A 23932-nucleotide genomic window follows, 5' to 3' on the forward strand; every position below is an offset into this window, starting at 1 on the left:
GGCGCATGTGCGAGTCATGGACGCTTAAATTTTCAATTAAATTTATAGACATTTTGACATTAAAAATTATATTTCTCGAAATATTAATATTTGTCGAATTCCTAGTATTTATATAATAAGTGTGGAGAAAAATAATTTAAATAAATAAATATAAAAATAATTAATCAACGGCTTCCACACTCGAACTTAAAACAACAAAAAAGGAAAGGTACGCGACAAGCCGTTCATCACACCCTGCCACGCAGCCCTCGGACCGATCAGCAGTCTAAGATTCTTGATACCAATAACGAAGTTTAAAATGTGAGGAAAATCTAGTTCTAAATGCACAATGCTAAACGTACGGATGATCTCGGCGCATGTGCGAGTCATGGACGCTTAAATTTTCAATTAAATTTATAGACATTTTGACATTAAAAATTATATTTCTCGAAATATAAGTATTTGTCGAATTCCTAGTATCTATAAAATAAGTGTGGAGAAAAATAATTTAAATAAATGAATATAAAAATAATTAATCAACGGCTTACCGACTCGAACTTAAAACAACCAAAAAGGAATGGTACGCGACAAGCCGTTCATCACACCCGGCCACGCAGCCCTCGGACCGAGCAGCAGTCAAACATTCTTGACACCAATAACGAAGTTTAAAATGTGAGGAAAATCTAGTTCTAAATGCACAATGCTAAACGTAGGGATGATCTCGGCGCATGTGCGAGTCATGGACGCTTAAATTTTCAATTAAATTTATAGACATTTTGAAATTAAAAATTATATTTCTCGAAATATAAGTATTTGTCGAATTCCTAGTATCTATAAAATAAGTGTGGAGAAAAATAATTTAAATAAATAAATATAAAAATAATTAATCAACGGCTTCCAGACTCGAACTTAAAACAACCAAAAAGGAATGGTACGCGACAAGCCGTTCATCACACCCGGCCACGCAGCCCTCGGACCGAGCAGCAGTCTAAGATTCTTGACACCAATAACGAAGTTTAAAATGTGAGGAAAATCTAGTTCTAAATGCACAATGCTAAACGTACGGATGATCTCGGCGCATGTGCGAGAGATGGACGCATAATATTTCAATTAAATTTATAGACATTTTGACATAAAAAATTATATTTCTCGAAATATTAATATTTGTCGAATTCCTAGTATCTATAAAATAAGTGTGGAAAAAATAATTTAAATAAATAAATATAAAAATAATTAATCAACGACTTCCAGACTCGAACCCGGTTAAAAAGGAATGGCACGCGACAAGCCGTTCATCACACCCGGCCACGCAGCCCTCGGACCGAGCAGCAGTCTAAAATTCTTGACACCAAGAACGAAGTTTAAAATGTGAGGAAAATCTAGTTCTAAATGCACAATGCTAAGCGTACGGATGATCTCGGCGCATTTGCGAGACATGGACGCTTAAATTTTCCATTAAATTTATAGACATTTTGACATTAAAAATTATATTTCTCGAATTCCTAGTATCTATAAAATAAGTGTGGAGAAAAATAATTTAAATCAATAAATATAAAAATAATTAATCAACGGCTTCCAAACTCGAACTTAAAACAACCAAAAAGGAATTGTACGCGATAAGCCGTTCATCACACCCGGCCACGCAACCCTCGGACCATGCAGCAGTCTTAGATTCTTGACACCAGTAACGAAGATTAAAATGTGAGGAAAATCTAGTTCTAAATGCACAATGCTAAGAATACGGATGATTTTGGCGCATGTGCGAGACATGGACGCTTAAATTTTCAATTAAATTTATAGACATTTTGACATTAAAAATTATATTTCTCGAAATATAAGTATTTGTCGAATTCCTAGTATCTATAAAATAAGTGTGGAGAAAAATAATTTAAATAAATAAATATAAAAATAATTAATCAACGACTTCCAGACTCGAACCCGGTTAAAAAGGAATGGCACGCGACAAGCCGTTCATCACACCCGGCCACCAAGCACTCGGAACGAGCAGCAGTCTAAGATTCTTGACACCAATAACGAAGTTTAAAATGTGAGGAAAATCTAGTTCTAAATGCACAATGCTAAGCGTACGGATGATCTCGGCGCATTTGCGAGACATGGACGCTTAAATTTTCCATTAAATTTATAGACATTTTGACATTAAAAATTATATTTCTCGAATTCCTAGTATCTATAAAATAAGTGTGGAGAAAAATAATTTAAATCAATAAATATAAAAATAATTAATCAACGGCTTCCAAACTCGCACTTAAAACAACCAAAAAGAAATGGTACGCGATAAGCCGTTCATCACACCCGGCCACGCAGCCCTCGGACCGAGCAGCAGTCTAAGATTCTTGACACAAATAACGAAGTTTAAAATGTGAGGAAAATCTTGTTCTAAATGCACAATGCTAAACGTACGGATGATCTCGGCGCATGTGCGAGACATGGACGCTTAAATTTTCAATTAAATTTATAGACATTTTGACATTAAAAATTATATTTCTCGAAATATTAATATTTGTCGAATTCCTAGTATCTATAAAATAAGTGTGGAGAAAAATAATTTAAATAAATAAATATAAAAATAATTAATCAACGGCTTCCAGACTCGAACTTAAAACAACCAAAAAGGAATGGTACGCGACAAGCCGTTCATCACACCCGGCCACGCAGCCCTCGGATCGAGCAGCAGTCTAAGATTCTTGACACCAAGAACGAAGTTTAAAATGTGAGGAAAATCTAGTTCTAAATGCACAATGCTAAACGTACGGATGATCTCGGCGCATGTGCGAGTCATGGACGCTTAAATTTTCATTTAAATTTATAGACATTTTGACATAAAAATTATATTTCTCGAAATATTAATATTTGTCGAATTCCTAGTATTTATATAATAAGTGTGGAGAAAAATAATTTAAATTAATAAATATAAAAATAATTAATCAACGGCTTCCACACTCGAACTTAAAACAACAAAAAAGGAAAGGTACGCGACAAGCCGTTCATCACACCCTGCCACGCAGTCCTCGGACCGAGCAGCAGTCTAAGATTCTTGATACCAATAACGAAGTTTAAAATGTGAGGAAAATCTAGTTCTAAATGCACAATGCTAAACGTACGGATGATCTCGGCGCATGTGCGAGTCATGGACGCTTAAATTTTCAATTAAATTTATAGACATTTTGACATTAAAAATTATATTTCTCGAAATATAAGTATTTGTCGAATTCCTAGTATCTATAAAATAAGTGTGGAGAAAAATAATTTAAATAAATGAATATAAAAATAATTAATCAACGGCTTACCGACTCGAACTTAAAACAACCAAAAAGGAATGGTACGCGACAAGCCGTTCATCACACCCGGCCACGCAGCCCTCGGACCGAGCAGCAGTCAAACATTCTTGACACCAATAACGAAGTTTAAAATGTGAGGAAAATCTAGTTCTAAATGCACAATGCTAAACGTAGGGATGATCTCGGCGCATGTGCGAGTCATGGACGCTTAAATTTTCAATTAAATTTATAGACATTTTGAAATTAAAAATTATATTTCTCGAAATATAAGTATTTGTCGAATTCCTAGTATCTATAAAATAAGTGTGGAGAAAAATAATTTAAATAAATAAATATAAAAATAATTAATCAACGGCTTCCAGACTCGAACTTAAAACAACCAAAAAGGAATGGTACGCGACAAGCCGTTCATCACACCCGGCCACGCAGCCCTCGGACCGAGCAGCAGTCTAAGATTCTTGACACCAATAACGAAGTTTAAAATGTGAGGAAAATCTAGTTCTAAATGCACAATGCTAAACGTACGGATGATCTCGGCGCATGTGCGAGAGATGGACGCATAATATTTCAATTAAATTTATAGACATTTTGACATAAAAAATTATATTTCTCGAAATATTAATATTTGTCGAATTCCTAGTATCTATAAAATAAGTGTGGAAAAAATAATTTAAATAAATAAATATAAAAATAATTAATCAACGACTTCCAGACTCGAACCCGGTTAAAAAGGAATGGCACGCGACAAGCCGTTCATCACACCCGGCCACGCAGCCCTCGGACCGAGCAGCAGTCTAAAATTCTTGACACCAAGAACGAAGTTTAAAATGTGAGGAAAATCTAGTTCTAAATGCACAATGCTAAGCGTACGGATGATCTCGGCGCATTTGCGAGACATGGACGCTTAAATTTTCCATTAAATTTATAGACATTTTGACATTAAAAATTATATTTCTCGAATTCCTAGTATCTATAAAATAAGTGTGGAGAAAAATAATTTAAATCAATAAATATAAAAATAATTAATCAACGGCTTCCAAACTCGAACTTAAAACAACCAAAAAGGAATTGTACGCGATAAGCCGTTCATCACACCCGGCCACGCAACCCTCGGACCATGCAGCAGTCTTAGATTCTTGACACCAGTAACGAAGATTAAAATGTGAGGAAAATCTAGTTCTAAATGCACAATGCTAAGAATACGGATGATTTTGGCGCATGTGCGAGACATGGACGCTTAAATTTTCAATTAAATTTATAGACATTTTGACATTAAAAATTATATTTCTCGAAATATAAGTATTTGTCGAATTCCTAGTATCTATAAAATAAGTGTGGAGAAAAATAATTTAAATAAATAAATATAAAAATAATTAATCAACGACTTCCAGACTCGAACCCGGTTAAAAAGGAATGGCACGCGACAAGCCGTTCATCACACCCGGCCACCAAGCACTCGGAACGAGCAGCAGTCTAAGATTCTTGACACCAATAACGAAGTTTAAAATGTGAGGAAAATCTAGTTCTAAATGCACAATGCTAAGCGTACGGATGATCTCGGCGCATTTGCGAGACATGGACGCTTAAATTTTCCATTAAATTTATAGACATTTTGACATTAAAAATTATATTTCTCGAATTCCTAGTATCTATAAAATAAGTGTGGAGAAAAATAATTTAAATCAATAAATATAAAAATAATTAATCAACGGCTTCCAAACTCGCACTTAAAACAACCAAAAAGAAATGGTACGCGATAAGCCGTTCATCACACCCGGCCACGCAGCCCTCGGACCGAGCAGCAGTCTAAGATTCTTGACACAAATAACGAAGTTTAAAATGTGAGGAAAATCTTGTTCTAAATGCACAATGCTAAACGTACGGATGATCTCGGCGCATGTGCGAGACATGGACGCTTAAATTTTCAATTAAATTTATAGACATTTTGACATTAAAAATTATATTTCTCGAAATATTAATATTTGTCGAATTCCTAGTATCTATAAAATAAGTGTGGAGAAAAATAATTTAAATAAATAAATATAAAAATAATTAATCAACGGCTTCCAGACTCGAACTTAAAACAACCAAAAAGGAATGGTACGCGACAAGCCGTTCATCACACCCGGCCACGCAGCCCTCGGATCGAGCAGCAGTCTAAGATTCTTGACACCAAGAACGAAGTTTAAAATGTGAGGAAAATCTAGTTCTAAATGCACAATGCTAAACGTACGGATGATCTCGGCGCATGTGCGAGTCATGGACGCTTAAATTTTCATTTAAATTTATAGACATTTTGACATAAAAATTATATTTCTCGAAATATAAGTATTTGTCGAATTCCTAGTATCTACAAAATAAGTGTGGAGAAAAATAATTTAAATAAATAACTATAAAAATAATTAATCAACGGCTTCCAGACTCGAACTTAAAACAAACAAAAAGGAATGGTACGCGACAAGCCGTTCATCACTCCCGGCCACGCAGCCCTCGGACCGAGCAGCAGTCTTAGATTCTTGACACCAAGAACGAAGTTTAAAATGTGAGGAAAATCTAGTTCTAAATGCACAATGCTAAACGTAAGGATGATCTCGGCGCATGTGCGAGTCATGGACGCTTAAATTTTCAATTAAATTTATAGACATTTTGACATTAAAAATTATATTTCTCGAAATATTAATATTTGTCGAATTCCTAGTATTTATATAATAAGTGTGGAGAAAAATAATTTAAATTAATAAATATAAAAATAATTAATCAACGGCTTCCACACTCGAACTTAAAACAACAAAAAAGGAAAGGTACGCGACAAGCCGTTCATCACACCCTGCCACGCAGCCCTCGGACCGAGCAGCAATCTAAGATTCTTGACACCAATAACGAAGTTTAAAATGTGAGGAAAATCTAGTTCTAAATGCACAATGCTAAACGTAGGGATGATCTCGGCGCATGTGCGAGTCATGGACGCTTAAATTTTCAATTAAATTTATAGACATTTTGAAATTAAAAATTATATTTCTCGAAATATAAGTATTTGTCGAATTCCTAGTATCTATAAAATAAGTGTGGAGAAAAATAATTTAAATAAATAAATATAAAAATAATTAATCAACGGCTTCCAGACTCGAACTTAAAACAACCAAAAAGGAATGGTACGCGATAAGCCGTTCATCACACCCGGCCACGCAGCCCTCGGACCGAGCAGCAGTCTAAGATTCTTGACACCAATTAATAAGTTTAAAATGTGTGGAAAATCTAGTTCTAAATGCACAATGCTAAACGTACGGATGATCTCGGCGCATGTGCGAGTCATGGACGCTTAAATTTTCGATTAAATTTATAGACATTTTGACATTAAAAATTATATTTCTCGAAATATAAGTATTTGTCGAATTCCTAGTATCTATAAAATAAGTGTGGAGAAAAATAATTTAAATAAATGAATATAAAAATAATTAATCAACGGCTTCCAGACACGAACTTAAAACAAACAAAAAGGAATGGTACGCGACATGCCGTTCATCTCACCCGGCCACGCAGCCCTCGGACCGGGCAGCAGTCTAAGATTCTTGACACCAAGATCGAAGTTTAAAATGTGAGGAAAATCTAGTTCTAAATGCACAATGCTAAACGTACGGATGATCTCGACGCATGTGCGAGTCATGGACGCTTAAATTTTCAATTAAATTTATAGACATTTTGACATTAAAAATTATATTTCTCGAAATATAAGTATTTGTCGAATTCCTAGAATCTATAAAATAGGTGTGGAGAAAAATAATTTAAATAAATTAATATAAAAATAATTAATCAACGGCTTCCAGACTCGAACTTAAAACACCCAAAAAGGAATGGTACGCGACAAGCCGTTCATCACACCCGGCCACGCAGCCCTCGGACCGAGCAGCAGTCTAAGATTCTTGACACCAATAACGAAATTTAAAATGTGACGAAAATCTAGTTCTAAATGCACAATGCTAAGCATACGGATGATCTCGGCGCATGTGCGAGACATGGACGCTTAAATTTTCAATTAAATTTATAGACATTTTGACATTAAAAATTATATTTCTCGAAATATAAGTATTTGTCGAATTCCTAGTATCTATAAAATAAGTGTGGAGAAAAATAATTTAAATAAATAAATATAAAAATAATTAATCAACGACTTCCAGACTCGAACCCGGTTAAAAAGGAATGGCACGCGACAAGCCGTTCATCACACCCGGCCACCAAGCAATCGGAACGAGCAGCAGTCTAAGATTCTTGACACCAATAACGAAGTTTAAAATGTGAGGAAAATCTAGTTCTAAATGCACAATGCTAAGCGTACGGATGATCTCGGCACATGTGCGAGTCATGGACGCTTAAATTTTCAATTAAATTTATAGACATTTTGACATAAAAATTATATTTCTCGAAATATAAGTATTTGTCGAATTCCTAGTATCTATAAAATAAGTGTGGAGAAAAATAATTTAAATAAATAAATATAAAAATAATTAATCAACGACTTCCAGACTCGAACCCGGTTAAAAAGGAATGGCACGCGACAAGCCGTTCATCACACCCGGCCACCAAGCACTCGGAACGAGCAGCAGTCTAAGATTCTTGACACCAATAACGAAGTTTAAAATGTGAGGAAAATCTAGTTCTAAATGCACAATGCTAAACGTACGGATGATCTCGGCGCATGTGCGAGTCATGGACGCTTAAATTTTCAATTAAATTTATAGACATTTTGACATAAAAATTATATTTCTCGAAATATAAGTATTTGTCGAATTCCTAGTATCTACAAAATAAGTGTGGAGAAAAATAATTTAAATAAATAACTATAAAAATAATTAATCAACGGCTTCCAGACTCGAACTTAAAACAAACAAAAAGGAATGGTACGCGACAAGCCGTTCATCACTCCCGGCCACGCAGCCCTCGGACCGAGCAGCAGTCTAAGATTCTTGACACCAAGAACGAAGTTTAAAATGTGAGGAAAATCTAGTTCTAAATGCACAATGCTAAACGTACGGATGATCTCGGCGCATGTGCGAGTCATGGACGCTTAAATTTTCAATTAAATTTATAGACATTTTGACATTAAAAATTATATTTCTCGAAATATTAATATTTGTCGAATTCCTAGTATTTATATAATAAGTGTGGAGAAAAATAATTTAAATAAATAAATATAAAAATAATTAATCAACGGCTTCCACACTCGAACTTAAAACAACAAAAAAGGAAAGGTACGCGACAAGCCGTTCATCACACCCTGCCACGCAGCCCTCGGACCGATCAGCAGTCTAAGATTCTTGATACCAATAACGAAGTTTAAAATGTGAGGAAAATCTAGTTCTAAATGCACAATGCTAAACGTACGGATGATCTCGGCGCATGTGCGAGTCATGGACGCTTAAATTTTCAATTAAATTTATAGACATTTTGACATTAAAAATTATATTTCTCGAAATATAAGTATTTGTCGAATTCCTAGTATCTATAAAATAAGTGTGGAGAAAAATAATTTAAATAAATGAATATAAAAATAATTAATCAACGGCTTACCGACTCGAACTTAAAACAACCAAAAAGGAATGGTACGCGACAAGCCGTTCATCACACCCGGCCACGCAGCCCTCGGACCGAGCAGCAGTCAAACATTCTTGACACCAATAACGAAGTTTAAAATGTGAGGAAAATCTAGTTCTAAATGCACAATGCTAAACGTAGGGATGATCTCGGCGCATGTGCGAGTCATGGACGCTTAAATTTTCAATTAAATTTATAGACATTTTGAAATTAAAAATTATATTTCTCGAAATATAAGTATTTGTCGAATTCCTAGTATCTATAAAATAAGTGTGGAGAAAAATAATTTAAATAAATAAATATAAAAATAATTAATCAACGGCTTCCAGACTCGAACTTAAAACAACCAAAAAGGAATGGTACGCGACAAGCCGTTCATCACACCCGGCCACGCAGCCCTCGGACCGAGCAGCAGTCTAAGATTCTTGACACCAATAACGAAGTTTAAAATGTGAGGAAAATCTAGTTCTAAATGCACAATGCTAAACGTACGGATGATCTCGGCGCATGTGCGAGAGATGGACGCATAATATTTCAATTAAATTTATAGACATTTTGACATAAAAAATTATATTTCTCGAAATATTAATATTTGTCGAATTCCTAGTATCTATAAAATAAGTGTGGAAAAAATAATTTAAATAAATAAATATAAAAATAATTATTCAACGACTTCCAGACTCGAACCCGGTTAAAAACGAATGGCACGCGACAAGCCGTTCATCACACCCGGCCACGCAGCCCTCGGACCGAGCAGCAGTCTAAAATTCTTGACACCAAGAACGAAGTTTAAAATGTGAGGAAAATCTAGTTCTAAATGCACAATGCTAAGCGTACGGATGATCTCGGCGCATTTGCGAGACATGGACGCTTAAATTTTCCATTAAATTTATAGACATTTTGACATTAAAAATTATATTTCTCGAATTCCTAGTATCTATAAAATAAGTGTGGAGAAAAATAATTTAAATCAATAAATATAAAAATAATTAATCAACGGCTTCCAAACTCGAACTTAAAACAACCAAAAAGGAATTGTACGCGATAAGCCGTTCATCACACCCGGCCACGCAACCCTCGGACCATGCAGCAGTCTTAGATTCTTGACACCAGTAACGAAGATTAAAATGTGAGGAAAATCTAGTTCTAAATGCACAATGCTAAGAATACGGATGATTTTGGCGCATGTGCGAGACATGGACGCTTAAATTTTCAATTAAATTTATAGACATTTTGACATTAAAAATTATATTTCTCGAAATATAAGTATTTGTCGAATTCCTAGTATCTATAAAATAAGTGTGGAGAAAAATAATTTAAATAAATAAATATAAAAATAATTAATCAACGACTTCCAGACTCGAACCCGGTTAAAAAGGAATGGCACGCGACAAGCCGTTCATCACACCCGGCCACCAAGCACTCGGAACGAGCAGCAGTCTAAGATTCTTGACACCAATAACGAAGTTTAAAATGTGAGGAAAATCTAGTTCTAAATGCACAATGCTAAGCGTACGGATGATCTCGGCGCATTTGCGAGACATGGACGCTTAAATTTTCCATTAAATTTATAGACATTTTGACATTAAAAATTATATTTCTCGAATTCCTAGTATCTATAAAATAAGTGTGGAGAAAAATAATTTAAATCAATAAATATAAAAATAATTAATCAACGGCTTCCAAACTCGCACTTAAAACAACCAAAAAGAAATGGTACGCGATAAGCCGTTCATCACACCCGGCCACGCAGCCCTCGGACCGAGCAGCAGTCTAAGATTCTTGACACAAATAACGAAGTTTAAAATGTGAGGAAAATCTTGTTCTAAATGCACAATGCTAAACGTACGGATGATCTCGGCGCATGTGCGAGACATGGACGCTTAAATTTTCAATTAAATTTATAGACATTTTGACATTAAAAATTATATTTCTCGAAATATTAATATTTGTCGAATTCCTAGTATCTATAAAATAAGTGTGGAGAAAAATAATTTAAATAAATAAATATAAAAATAATTAATCAACGGCTTCCAGACTCGAACTTAAAACAACCAAAAAGGAATGGTACGCGACAAGCCGTTCATCACACCCGGCCACGCAGCCCTCGGATCGAGCAGCAGTCTAAGATTCTTGACACCAAGAACGAAGTTTAAAATGTGAGGAAAATCTAGTTCTAAATGCACAATGCTAAACGTACGGATGATCTCGGCGCATGTGCGAGTCATGGACGCTTAAATTTTCATTTAAATTTATAGACATTTTGACATAAAAATTATATTTCTCGAAATATAAGTATTTGTCGAATTCCTAGTATCTACAAAATAAGTGTGGAGAAAAATAATTTAAATAAATAAATATAAAAATAATTAATCAACGGCTTCCAGACTCGAACTTAAAACAAACAAAAAGGAATGGTACGCGACAAGCCGTTCATCACTCCCGGCCACGCAGCCCTCGGACCGAGCAGCAGTCTTAGATTCTTGACACCAAGAACGAAGTTTAAAATGTGAGGAAAATCTAGTTCTAAATGCACAATGCTAAACGTAAGGATGATCTCGGCGCATGTGCGAGTCATGGACGCTTAAATTTTCAATTAAATTTATAGACATTTTGACATTAAAAATTATATTTCTCGAAATATTAATATTTGTCGAATTCCTAGTATTTATATAATAAGTGTGGAGAAAAATAATTTAAATTAATAAATATAAAAATAATTAATCAACGGCTTCCACAATCGAACTTAAAACAACAAAAAAGGAAAGGTACGCGACAAGCCGTTCATCACACCCTGCCACGCAGCCCTCGGACCGAGCAGCAATCTAAGATTCTTGACACCAATAACGAAGTTTAAAATGTGAGGAAAATCTAGTTCTAAATGCACAATGCTAAACGTAGGGATGATCTCGGCGCATGTGCGAGACATGGACGCTTAAATTTTCAATTAAATTTATAGACATTTTGACATTAAAAATTATATTTCTCGAAATATTAATATTTGTCGAATTCCTAGTATCTATAAAATAAGTGTGGAGAAAAATAATTTAAATAAATAAATATAAAAATAATTAATCAACGGCTTCCAGACTCGAACTTAAAACAACCAAAAAGGAATGGTACGCGACAAGCCGTTCATCACACCCGGCCACGCAGCCCTCGGATCGAGCAGCAGTCTAAGATTCTTGACACCAAGAACGAAGTTTAAAATGTGAGGAAAATCTAGTTCTAAATGCACAATGCTAAACGTACGGATGATCTCGGCGCATGTGCGAGTCATGGACGCTTAAATTTTCATTTAAATTTATAGACATTTTGACATAAAAATTATATTTCTCGAAATATAAGTATTTGTCGAATTCCTAGTATCTACAAAATAAGTGTGGAGAAAAATAATTTAAATAAATAACTATAAAAATAATTAATCAACGGCTTCCAGACTCGAACTTAAAACAAACAAAAAGGAATGGTACGCGACAAGCCGTTCATCACTCCCGGCCACGCAGCCCTCGGACCGAGCAGCAGTCTTAGATTCTTGACACCAAGAACGAAGTTTAAAATGTGAGGAAAATCTAGTTCTAAATGCACAATGCTAAACGTAAGGATGATCTCGGCGCATGTGCGAGTCATGGACGCTTAAATTTTCAATTAAATTTATAGACATTTTGACATTAAAAATTATATTTCTCGAAATATTAATATTTGTCGAATTCCTAGTATTTATATAATAAGTGTGGAGAAAAATAATTTAAATTAATAAATATAAAAATAATTAATCAACGGCTTCCACAATCGAACTTAAAACAACAAAAAAGGAAAGGTACGCGACAAGCCGTTCATCACACCCTGCCACGCAGCCCTCGGACCGAGCAGCAATCTAAGATTCTTGACACCAATAACGAAGTTTAAAATGTGAGGAAAATCTAGTTCTAAATGCACAATGCTAAACGTAGGGATGATCTCGGCGCATGTGCGAGTCATGGACGCTTAAATTTTCAATTAAATTTATAGACATTTTGAAATTAAAAATTATATTTCTCGAAATATAAGTATTTGTCGAATTCCTAGTATCTATAAAATAAGTGTGGAGAAAAATAATTTAAATAAATAAATATAAAAATAATTAATCAACGGCTTCCAGACTCGAACTTAAAACAACCAAAAAGGAATGGTACGCGATAAGCCGTTCATCACATCCGGCCACGCAGCCCTCGGACCGAGCAGCAGTCTAAGATTCTTGACACCAATTAATATGTTTAAAATGTGTGGAAAATCTAGTTCTAAATGCACAATGCTAAACGTACGGATGATCTCGGCGCATGTGCGAGTCATGGACGCTTAAATTTTCGATTAAATTTATAGACATTTTGACATTAAAAATTATATTTCTCGAAATATAAGTATTTGTCGAATTCCTAGTATCTATAAAATAAGTGTGGAGAAAAATAATTTAAATAAATAAATATAAAAATAATTAATCAACGGCTTCCAGACACGAACTTAAAACAAACAAAAAGGAATGGTACGCGACATGCCGTTCATCACACCCGGCCACGCAGCCCTCGGACCGGGCAGCAGTCTAAGATTCTTGACACCAAGATCGAAGTTTAAAATGTGAGGAAAATCTAGTTCTAAATGCACAATGCTAAACGTACGGATGATCTCGACGCATGTGCGAGTCATGGACGCTTAAATTTTCAATTAAATTTATAGACATTTTGACATTAAAAATTATATTTCTCGAAATATAAGTATTTGTCGAATTCCTAGAATCTATAAAATAAGTGTGGAGAAAAATAATTTAAATAAATTAATATAAAAATAATTAATCAACGGCTTCCAGACTCGAACTTAAAACAACCAAAAAGGAATGGTACGCGACAAGCCGTTCATCACACCCGGCCACGCAGCCCTCGGACCGAGCAGCAGTCTAAGATTCTTGACACCAATAACGAAATTTAAAATGTGACGAAAATCTAGTTCTAAATGCACAATGCCAAGCATACGGATGATCTCGGCGCATGTGCGAGACATGGACGCTTAAATTTTCAATTAAATTTATAGACATTTTGACATTAAAAATTATATTTCTCGAAATATAAGTATTTGTCGAATTCCTAGTATCTATAAAATAAGTGTGGAGAAAAATAATTTAAATAAATAAATATAAAAATAATTAATCAACGACTTCCAGACTCGAACCCGGTTAAAAAGGAATGGCACGCGACAAGCCGTTCATCACACCCGGCCACCAAGCAATCGGAACGAGCAGCAGTCTAAGATTCTTGACACCAATAACGAAGTTTAAAATGTGAGGAAAATCTAGTTCTAAATGCACAATGCTAAGCGTACGGATGATCTCGGCACATGTGCGAGTCATGGACGCTTAAATTTTCAATTAAATTTATAGACATTTTGACATAAAAATTATATTTCTCGAAATATAAGTATTTGTCGAATTCCTAGTATCTACAAAATAAGTGTGGAGAAAAATAATTTAAATAAGTAACTATAAAAATAATTAATCAACGGCTTCCAGACTCGAACTTAAAACAAACAAAAAGGAATGGTACGCGACAAGCCGTTCATCTATCCCGGCCACGCAGCCCTCGGACCGAGCAGCAGTCTAAGATTCTAGACACCAAGAACGAAGTTTAAAATGTGAGGAAAATCTAGTTCTAAATGCACAATGCTAAACGTACGGATGATCTCGGCGCATGTGCGAGTCATGGACGCTTAAATTTTCAATTAAATTTATAGACATTTTGACATTAAAAATTATATTTCTCGAAATATTAATATTTGTCGAATTCCTAGTATTTATATAATAAGTGTGGAGAAAAATAATTTAAATAAATAAATATAAAAATAATTAATCAACGGCTTCCACACTCGAACTTAAAACAACAAAAAAGGAATGGTACGCGACAAGCCGTTCATCACACCCTGCCACGCAGCCCTCGGACCGAGCAGCAGTCTAAGATTCTTGACACCAATAACGAAGTTTAAAATGTGAGGAAAATCTAGTTCTAAATGCACAATGCTAAACGTACGGATGATCTCGGCGCATGTGCGAGTCATGGACGCTTAAATTTTCAATTAAATTTATAGACATTTTGACATTAAAAATTATATTTCTCGAAATATAAGTATTTGTCGAATTCCTAGTATCTATAAAATAAGTGTGGAGAAAAATAATTTAAATAAATAAATATAAAAATAATTAATCAACGACTTCCAGACTCGAACCCGGTTAAAAAGGAATGGCACGCGACAAGCCGTTCATCACACCCGGCCACCAAGCACTCGGAACGAGCAGCAGTCTAAGATTCTTGACACCAATAACGAAGTTAAAAATGTGAGGAAAATCTAGTTCTAAATGCACAATGCTAAGCGTACGGATGATCTCGGCGCATTTGCGAGACATGGACGCTTAAATTTTCCATTAAATTTATAGACATTTTCACATTAAAAAAATTATATTTCTCGAATTCCTAATATCTATAAAATAAGTGTGGAGAAAAATAATTTAAATCAATAAATATAAAAATAATTAATCAACGGCTTCCAAACTCGAACTTAAAACAACCAAAAAGGAATAGTACGCGATAAGCCGTTCATCACACCCGGCACGCAACCCTCGGACCAAGCAGCAGTCTTAGATTCTTGACACCAGTAACGAAGTTTAAAATGTGAGGAAAATCTAGTTCTAAATGCACAATGCTAAGAATACGGATGATCTCGGCGCATGTGCGAGACATGGACGCTTAAATTTTCAATTAAATTTATAGACATTTTGACATTTAAAATTATATTTCTCGAAATATAAATATTTGTCGAATAAATAGTATGTATAAAATAAGTGTGGAGAAAAATAATTTAAATAAATAAATATAAAAATAATTAATCAACGACTTCCAGACTCGAACCCGGTTAAAAAGGAATGGCACGCGACAAGCCGTTCATCACACCCGGCCACCAAGCACTCGGAACGAGCAGCAGTTTAAGATTCTTGACACCAATAACGAAGTTTAAAATGTGAGGAAAATCTAGTTCTAAATGCACAATGCTAAACGTACGGATGATCTCGGCGCATGTGCGAGATATGGACGCTTAAATTTTCAATTAAATTTATAGACATTTTGACCTTAAAAATTATATTTCTCGAAATATTAATATTTGTCGAATTCCTAGTATCTATAAAATAAGTGTGGAGAAAAATAATTTAAATAAATAAATATAAAAATAATTAATCAACGGCTTCCAGACTCGAACTAAAAACTACCAAAAAGGAATCTTACGCGACAAGCCGTTCATTACACCCGGCCACGCAACCCTCGGACCAAGCAGCAGTCTAAGATTCTTGACACCAATAACGAAGTTTAAAATGTGAGGAAAATCTAGTTCTAAATGCACAATGCTAAACGTAAGGATGATCTCGGCGCATGTGCGAGTCATGGACGCTTAAATTTTCAATTAAATTTATAGACATTTTGACATTAAAAATTATATTTCTCGAAATATTAATATTTGTCGAATTCCTAGTATTTATATAATAAGTGTGGAGAAAAATAATTTAAATTAATAAATATAAAAATAATTAATCAACGGCTTCCACAATCGAACTTAAAACAACAAAAAAGGAAAGGTACGCGACAAGCCGTTCATCACACCCTGCCACGCAGCCCTCGGACCGAGCAGCAATCTAAGATTCTTGACACCAATAACGAAGTTTAAAATGTGAGGAAAATCTAGTTCTAAATGCACAATGCTAAACGTAGGGATGATCTCGGCGCATGTGCGAGTCATGGACGCTTAAATTTTCAATTAAATTTATAGACATTTTGAAATTAAAAATTATATTTCTCGAAATATAAGTATTTGTCGAATTCCTAGTATCTATAAAATAAGTGTGGAGAAAAATAATTTAAATAAATAAATATAAAAATAATTAATCAACGGCTTCCAGACTCGAACTTAAAACAACCAAAAAGGAATGGTACGCGATAAGCCGTTCATCACATCCGGCCACGCAGCCCTCGGACCGAGCAGCAGTCTAAGATTCTTGACACCAATTAATATGTTTAAAATGTGTGGAAAATCTAGTTCTAAATGCACAATGCTAAACGTACGGATGATCTCGGCGCATGTGCGAGTCATGGACGCTTAAATTTTCGATTAAATTTATAGACATTTTGACATTAAAAATTATATTTCTCGAAATATAAGTATTTGTCGAATTCCTAGTATCTATAAAATAAGTGTGGAGAAAAATAATTTAAATAAATAAATATAAAAATAATTAATCAACGGCTTCCAGACACGAACTTAAAACAAACAAAAAGGAATGGTACGCGACATGCCGTTCATCACACCCGGCCACGCAGCCCTCGGACCGGGCAGCAGTCTAAGATTCTTGACACCAAGATCGAAGTTTAAAATGTGAGGAAAATCTAGTTCTAAATGCACAATGCTAAACGTACGGATGATCTCGACGCATGTGCGAGTCATGGACGCTTAAATTTTCAATTAAATTTATAGACATTTTGACATTAAAAATTATATTTCTCGAAATATAAGTATTTGTCGAATTCCTAGAATCTATAAAATAAGTGTGGAGAAAAATAATTTAAATAAATTAATATAAAAATAATTAATCAACGGCTTCCAGACTCGAACTTAAAACAACCAAAAAGGAATGGTACGCGACAAGCCGTTCATCACACCCGGCCACGCAGCCCTCGGACCGAGCAGCAGTCTAAGATTCTTGACACCAATAACGAAATTTAAAATGTGACGAAAATCTAGTTCTAAATGCACAATGCCAAGCATACGGATGATCTCGGCGCATGTGCGAGACATGGACGCTTAAATTTTCAATTAAATTTATAGACATTTTGACATTAAAAATTATATTTCTCGAAATATAAGTATTTGTCGAATTCCTAGTATCTATAAAATAAGTGTGGAGAAAAATAATTTAAATAAATAAATATAAAAATAATTAATCAACGACTTCCAGACTCGAACCCGGTTAAAAAGGAATGGCACGCGACAAGCCGTTCATCACACCCGGCCACCAAGCAATCGGAACGAGCAGCAGTCTAAGATTCTTGACACCAATAACGAAGTTTAAAATGTGAGGAAAATCTAGTTCTAAATGCACAATGCTAAGCGTACGGATGATCTCGGCACATGTGCGAGTCATGGACGCTTAAATTTTCAATTAAATTTATAGACATTTTGACATAAAAATTATATTTCTCGAAATATAAGTATTTGTCGAATTCCTAGTATCTACAAAATAAGTGTGGAGAAAAATAATTTAAATAAGTAACTATAAAAATAATTAATCAACGGCTTCCAGACTCGAACTTAAAACAAACAAAAAGGAATGGTACGCGACAAGCCGTTCATCTATCCCGGCCACGCAGCCCTCGGACCGAGCAGCAGTCTAAGATTCTAGACACCAAGAACGAAGTTTAAAATGTGAGGAAAATCTAGTTCTAAATGCACAATGCTAAACGTACGGATGATCTCGGCGCATGTGCGAGTCATGGACGCTTAAATTTTCAATTAAATTTATAGACATTTTGACATTAAAAATTATATTTCTCGAAATATTAATATTTGTCGAATTCCTAGTATTTATATAATAAGTGTGGAGAAAAATAATTTAAATAAATAAATATAAAAATAATTAATCAACGGCTTCCACACTCGAACTTAAAACAACAAAAAAGGAATGGTACGCGACAAGCCGTTCATCACACCCTGCCACGCAGCCCTCGGACCGAGCAGCAGTCTAAGATTCTTGACACCAATAACGAAGTTTAAAATGTGAGGAAAATCTAGTTCTAAATGCACAATGCTAAACGTACGGATGATCTCGGCGCATGTGCGAGTCATGGACGCTTAAATTTTCAATTAAATTTATAGACATTTTGACATTAAAAATTATATTTCTCGAAATATAAGTATTTGTCGAATTCCTAGTATCTATAAAATAAGTGTGGAGAAAAATAATTTAAATAAATAAATATAAAAATAATTAATCAACGACTTCCAGACTCGAACCCGGTTAAAAAGGAATGGCACGCGACAAGCCGTTCATCACACCCGGCCACCAAGCACTCGGAACGAGCAGCAGTCTAAGATTCTTGACACCAATAACGAAGTTTAAAATGTGAGGAAAATCTAGTTCTAAATGCACAATGCTAAGCGTACGGATGATCTCGGCGCATTTGCGAGACATGGACGCTTAAATTTTCCATTAAATTTATAGACATTTTCACATTAAAAAAATTATATTTCTCGAATTCCTAATATCTATAAAATAAGTGTGGAGAAAAATAATTTAAATCAATAAATATAAAAATAATTAATCAACGGCTTCCAAACTCGAACTTAAAACAACCAAAAAGGAATAGTACGCGATAAGCCGTTCATCACACCCGGCACGCAACCCTCGGACCAAGCAGCAGTCTTAGATTCTTGACACCAGTAACGAAGTTTAAAATGTGAGGAAAATCTAGTTCTAAATGCACAATGCTAAGAATACGGATGATCTCGGCGCATGTGCGAGACATGGACGCTTAAATTTTCAATTAAATTTATAGACATTTTGACATTTAAAATTATATTTCTCGAAATATAAATATTTGTCGAATAAATAGTATGTATAAAATAAGTGTGGAGAAAAATAATTTAAATAAATAAATATAAAAATAATTAATCAACGACTTCCAGACTCGAACCCGGTTAAAAAGGAATGGCACGCGACAAGCCGTTCATCACACCCGGCCACCAAGCACTCGGAACGAGCAGCAGTTTAAGATTCTTGACACCAATAACGAAGTTTAAAATGTGAGGAAAATCTAGTTCTAAATGCACAATGCTAAACGTACGGATGATCTCGGCGCATGTGCGAGATATGGACGCTTAAATTTTCAATTAAATTTATAGACATTTTGACCTTAAAAATTATATTTCTCGAAATATTAATATTTGTCGAATTCCTAGTATCTATAAAATAAGTGTGGAGAAAAATAATTTAAATAAATAAATATAAAAATAATTAATCAACGGCTTCCAGACTCGAACTAAAAACTACCAAAAAGGAATCTTACGCGACAAGCCGTTCATTACACCCGGCCACGCAACCCTCGGACCAAGCAGCAGTCTAAGATTCTTGACACCAATAACGAAGTTTAAAATGTGAGGAAAATCTAGTTCTAAATGCACAATGCTAAGCCTACGGATGATCTCGGCGCATGTGCGAGACATGGACGCTTAAATTTTCCATTAAATTTATAGACATTTTGACATAAAAAATTATATTTCTCGAAATATTAATATTTTTCGAATTCCTAGTATCTATAAAATAAGTGTGGAGAAAAATAATTTAAATAAATAACTATAAAAATAATTAATCAACGGCTTCCAGACTCGAACTTAAAACAAACAAAAAGGAATGGTACGCGACAAGCCGTTCATCACACCCGGCCACGCAGCCCTCGCACCGAGCAGCAGTCTAAGATTCTTGACACCAATAACGAAGTTTAAAATGTGAGGAAAATCTAGTTCTAAATGCACAATGCTAAACGTACGGATGATCTCGGCGCATGTGCGAGACATGGACGCATAAATTTTCAATTAAATTTATAGACATTTTGACATAAAAAATTATATTTCTCGAAATATTAATATTTGTCGAATTCCTAGTATCTATAAAATAAGTGTGGAGAAAAATAATTTAAATAAATAAATATAAAAATAATTAATCAACGGCTTCCACACTCGAACTTAAAACAACCAAAAAGGAATGGTACGCGACAAGCCGTTCATCACACCCGGCCACGCAGCCCTCGGACCGAGCAGCAGTCTAAGATTCTTGACACCAATAACGAAGTTTAAAATGTCACGAAAATCTAGTTCTAAATGCACAATGCTAAACGTACGGATGATCTCGGCGCATGTGCGAGACATGGACGCATAAATTTTCAATTAAATTTATAGACATTTTGACATAAAAAATTATATTTCTCGAAATATTAATATTTGTCGAATTCCTAGTATCTATAAAAAAAGTGTGGAGAAAAATAATTTAAATAAATAACTATAAAAATAATTAATCAACGGCTTCCAGACTCGAACTTAAAACAAACAAAAAGGAATGGTACGCGACAAGCCGTTCATCACACCCGGCCACGCAGCCCTCGCACCGAGCAGCAGTCTAAGATTCTTGACACCAATAACAAAGTTTAAAATGTGTGGAAAATCTAGTTCTAAATGCACAATGCTAAACGTACGGATGATCTCGGCGCATGTGCGAGACATGGACGCATAAATTTTCAATTAAATTTATAGACATTTTGACCTTAAAAATTATATTTCTCGAAATAATAATATTTGTCGAATTCCTAGTATCTATAAAATAAGTGTGGAGAAAAATAATTTAAATAAATAAATATAAAAATAATTAATCAACGGCTTCCAGACTCGAACTAAAAACTACCAAAAAGGAATCTTACGCGACAAGCCGTTCATTACACCCGGCCACGCAACCCTCGGACCAAGCAGCAGTCTAAGATTCTTGACACCAATAACGAAGTTTAAAATGTGAGGAAAATCTAGTTCTAAATGCACAATGCTAAGCCTACGGATGATCTCGGCGCATGTGCGAGACATGGACGCTTAAATTTTCCATTAAATTTATAGACATTTTGACATAAAAAATTATATTTCTCGAAATATTAATATTTTTCGAATTCCTAGTATCTATAAAATAAGTGTGGAGAAAAATAATTTAAATAAATAACTATAAAAATAATTAATCAACGGCTTCCAGACTCGAACTTAAAACAAACAAAAAGGAATGGTACGCGACAAGCCGTTCATCACACCCGGCCACGCAGCCCTCGCACCGAGCAGCAGTCTAAGATTCTTGACACCAATAACGAAGTTTAAAATGTGAGGAAAATCTAGTTCTAAATGCACAATGCTAAACGTACGGATGATCTCGGCGCATGTGCGAGACATGGACGCATAAATTTTCAATTAAATTTATAGACATTTTGACATAAAAAATTATATTTCTCGAAATATTAATATTTGTCGAATTCCTAGTATCTATAAAATAAGTGTGGAGAAAAATAATTTAAATAAATAAATATAAAAATAATTAATCAACGGCTTCCACACTCGAACTTAAAACAACCAAAAAGGAATGGTACGCGACAAGCCGTTCATCACACCCGGCCACGCAGCCCTCGGACCGAGCAGCAGTCTAAGATTCTTGACACCAATAACGAAGTTTAAAATGTCACGAAAATCTAGTTCTAAATGCACAATGCTAAACGTACGGATGATCTCGGCGCATGTGCGAGACATGGACGCATAAATTTTCAATTAAATTTATAGACATTTTGACATAAAAAATTATATTTCTCGAAATATTAATATTTGTCGAATTCCTAGTATCTATAAAAAAAGTGTGGAGAAAAATAATTTAAATAAATAACTATAAAAATAATTAATCAACGGCTTCCAGACTCGAACTTAAAACAAACAAAAAGGAATGGTACGCGACAAGCCGTTCATCACACCCGGCCACGCAGCCCTCGCACCGAGCAGCAGTCTAAGATTCTTGACACCAATAACAAAGTTTAAAATGTGTGGAAAATCTAGTTCTAAATGCACAATGCTAAACGTACGGATGATCTCGGCGCATGTGCGAGACATGGACGCATAAATTTTCAATTAAATTTATAGACATTTTGACATAAAAAATTATATTTCTCGAAATATTAATATTTGTCGAATTCCTAGTATCTATAAAATAAGTGTGGAGAAAAATAATTTAAATAAATAAATATAAAAATAATTAATCAACGACTTCCAGACTCGAACCCGGTTAAAAAGGAATGGCACGCGACAAGCCGTTCATCACACCCGGCCACCAAGCACTCGGAACGAGCAGCAGTCTAAGATTCTTGACACCAATAACGAAGTTTAAAATGTGAGGAAAATCTAGTTCTAAATGCACAATGCTAAGCGTACGGATGATCTCGGCGCATTTGCGAGACATGGACGCTTAAATTTTCCATTAAATTTATAGACATTTTGACATTAAAAATTATATTTCTCGAATTCCTAGTATCTATAAAATAAGTGTGGAGAAAAATAATTTAAATCAATAAATATAAAAATAATTAATCAACGGCTTCCAAACTCGAACTTAAAACAACCAAAAAGGAATTGTACGCGATAAGCCGTTCATCACACCCGGCCACGCAACCCTCGGACCATGCAGCAGTCTTAGATTCTTGACACCAGTAACGAAGTTTAAAATGTGAGGAAAATCTAGTTCTAAATGCACAATGCTAAGAATACGGATGATTTTGGCGCATGTGCGAGACATGGACGCTTAAATTTTCAATTAAATTTATAGACATTTTGACATAAAAATTATATTTCTCGAAATATAAATATTTGTCGAATCCCTAGTATGTATAAAATAAGTGTGGAGAAAAATAATTTAAATAAATAAATATAAAAATAATTAATCAACGGCTTCCACACTCGAACTTAAAACAACCAAAAAGGAATGTTACACTATAATCCGTTCATCACACCCGGCCACGCAGCCCTCGGACCGTGCAGCAGTCTAAGATTCTTGACACAAATAACGAAGTTTAAAATGTGAGGAAAATCTAGTTCTAAATGCACAATGCTAAACGTACGGATGATCTCGGCGCATGTGCGAGACATGGACGCTTAAATTTTCAATTAAATTTATAGACATTTTGACATTAAAAATTATATTTCTCGAAATATAAATATTTGTCGAATACCTAGTATGTATAAAATAAGTGTGGAGAAAAATAATTTAAATAAATAAATAAAAAAATAATTAATCAACGGCTTCCACACTCGAACTTAAAACAACCAAAAAGGAATGGTACACTATAAGCCGTTCATCACACCCGGCCACGCAGCCCTCGGACCGAGCAGTAGTCTAAGATTCTTGACACCAATAACGAAGTTTAAAATGTGAGGAAAAT

This window comes from Argiope bruennichi, chromosome 1 (genome assembly GCF_947563725.1).
Source record: "Argiope bruennichi chromosome 1, qqArgBrue1.1, whole genome shotgun sequence".
Taxonomy (NCBI): domain Eukaryota; kingdom Metazoa; phylum Arthropoda; class Arachnida; order Araneae; family Araneidae; genus Argiope; species Argiope bruennichi.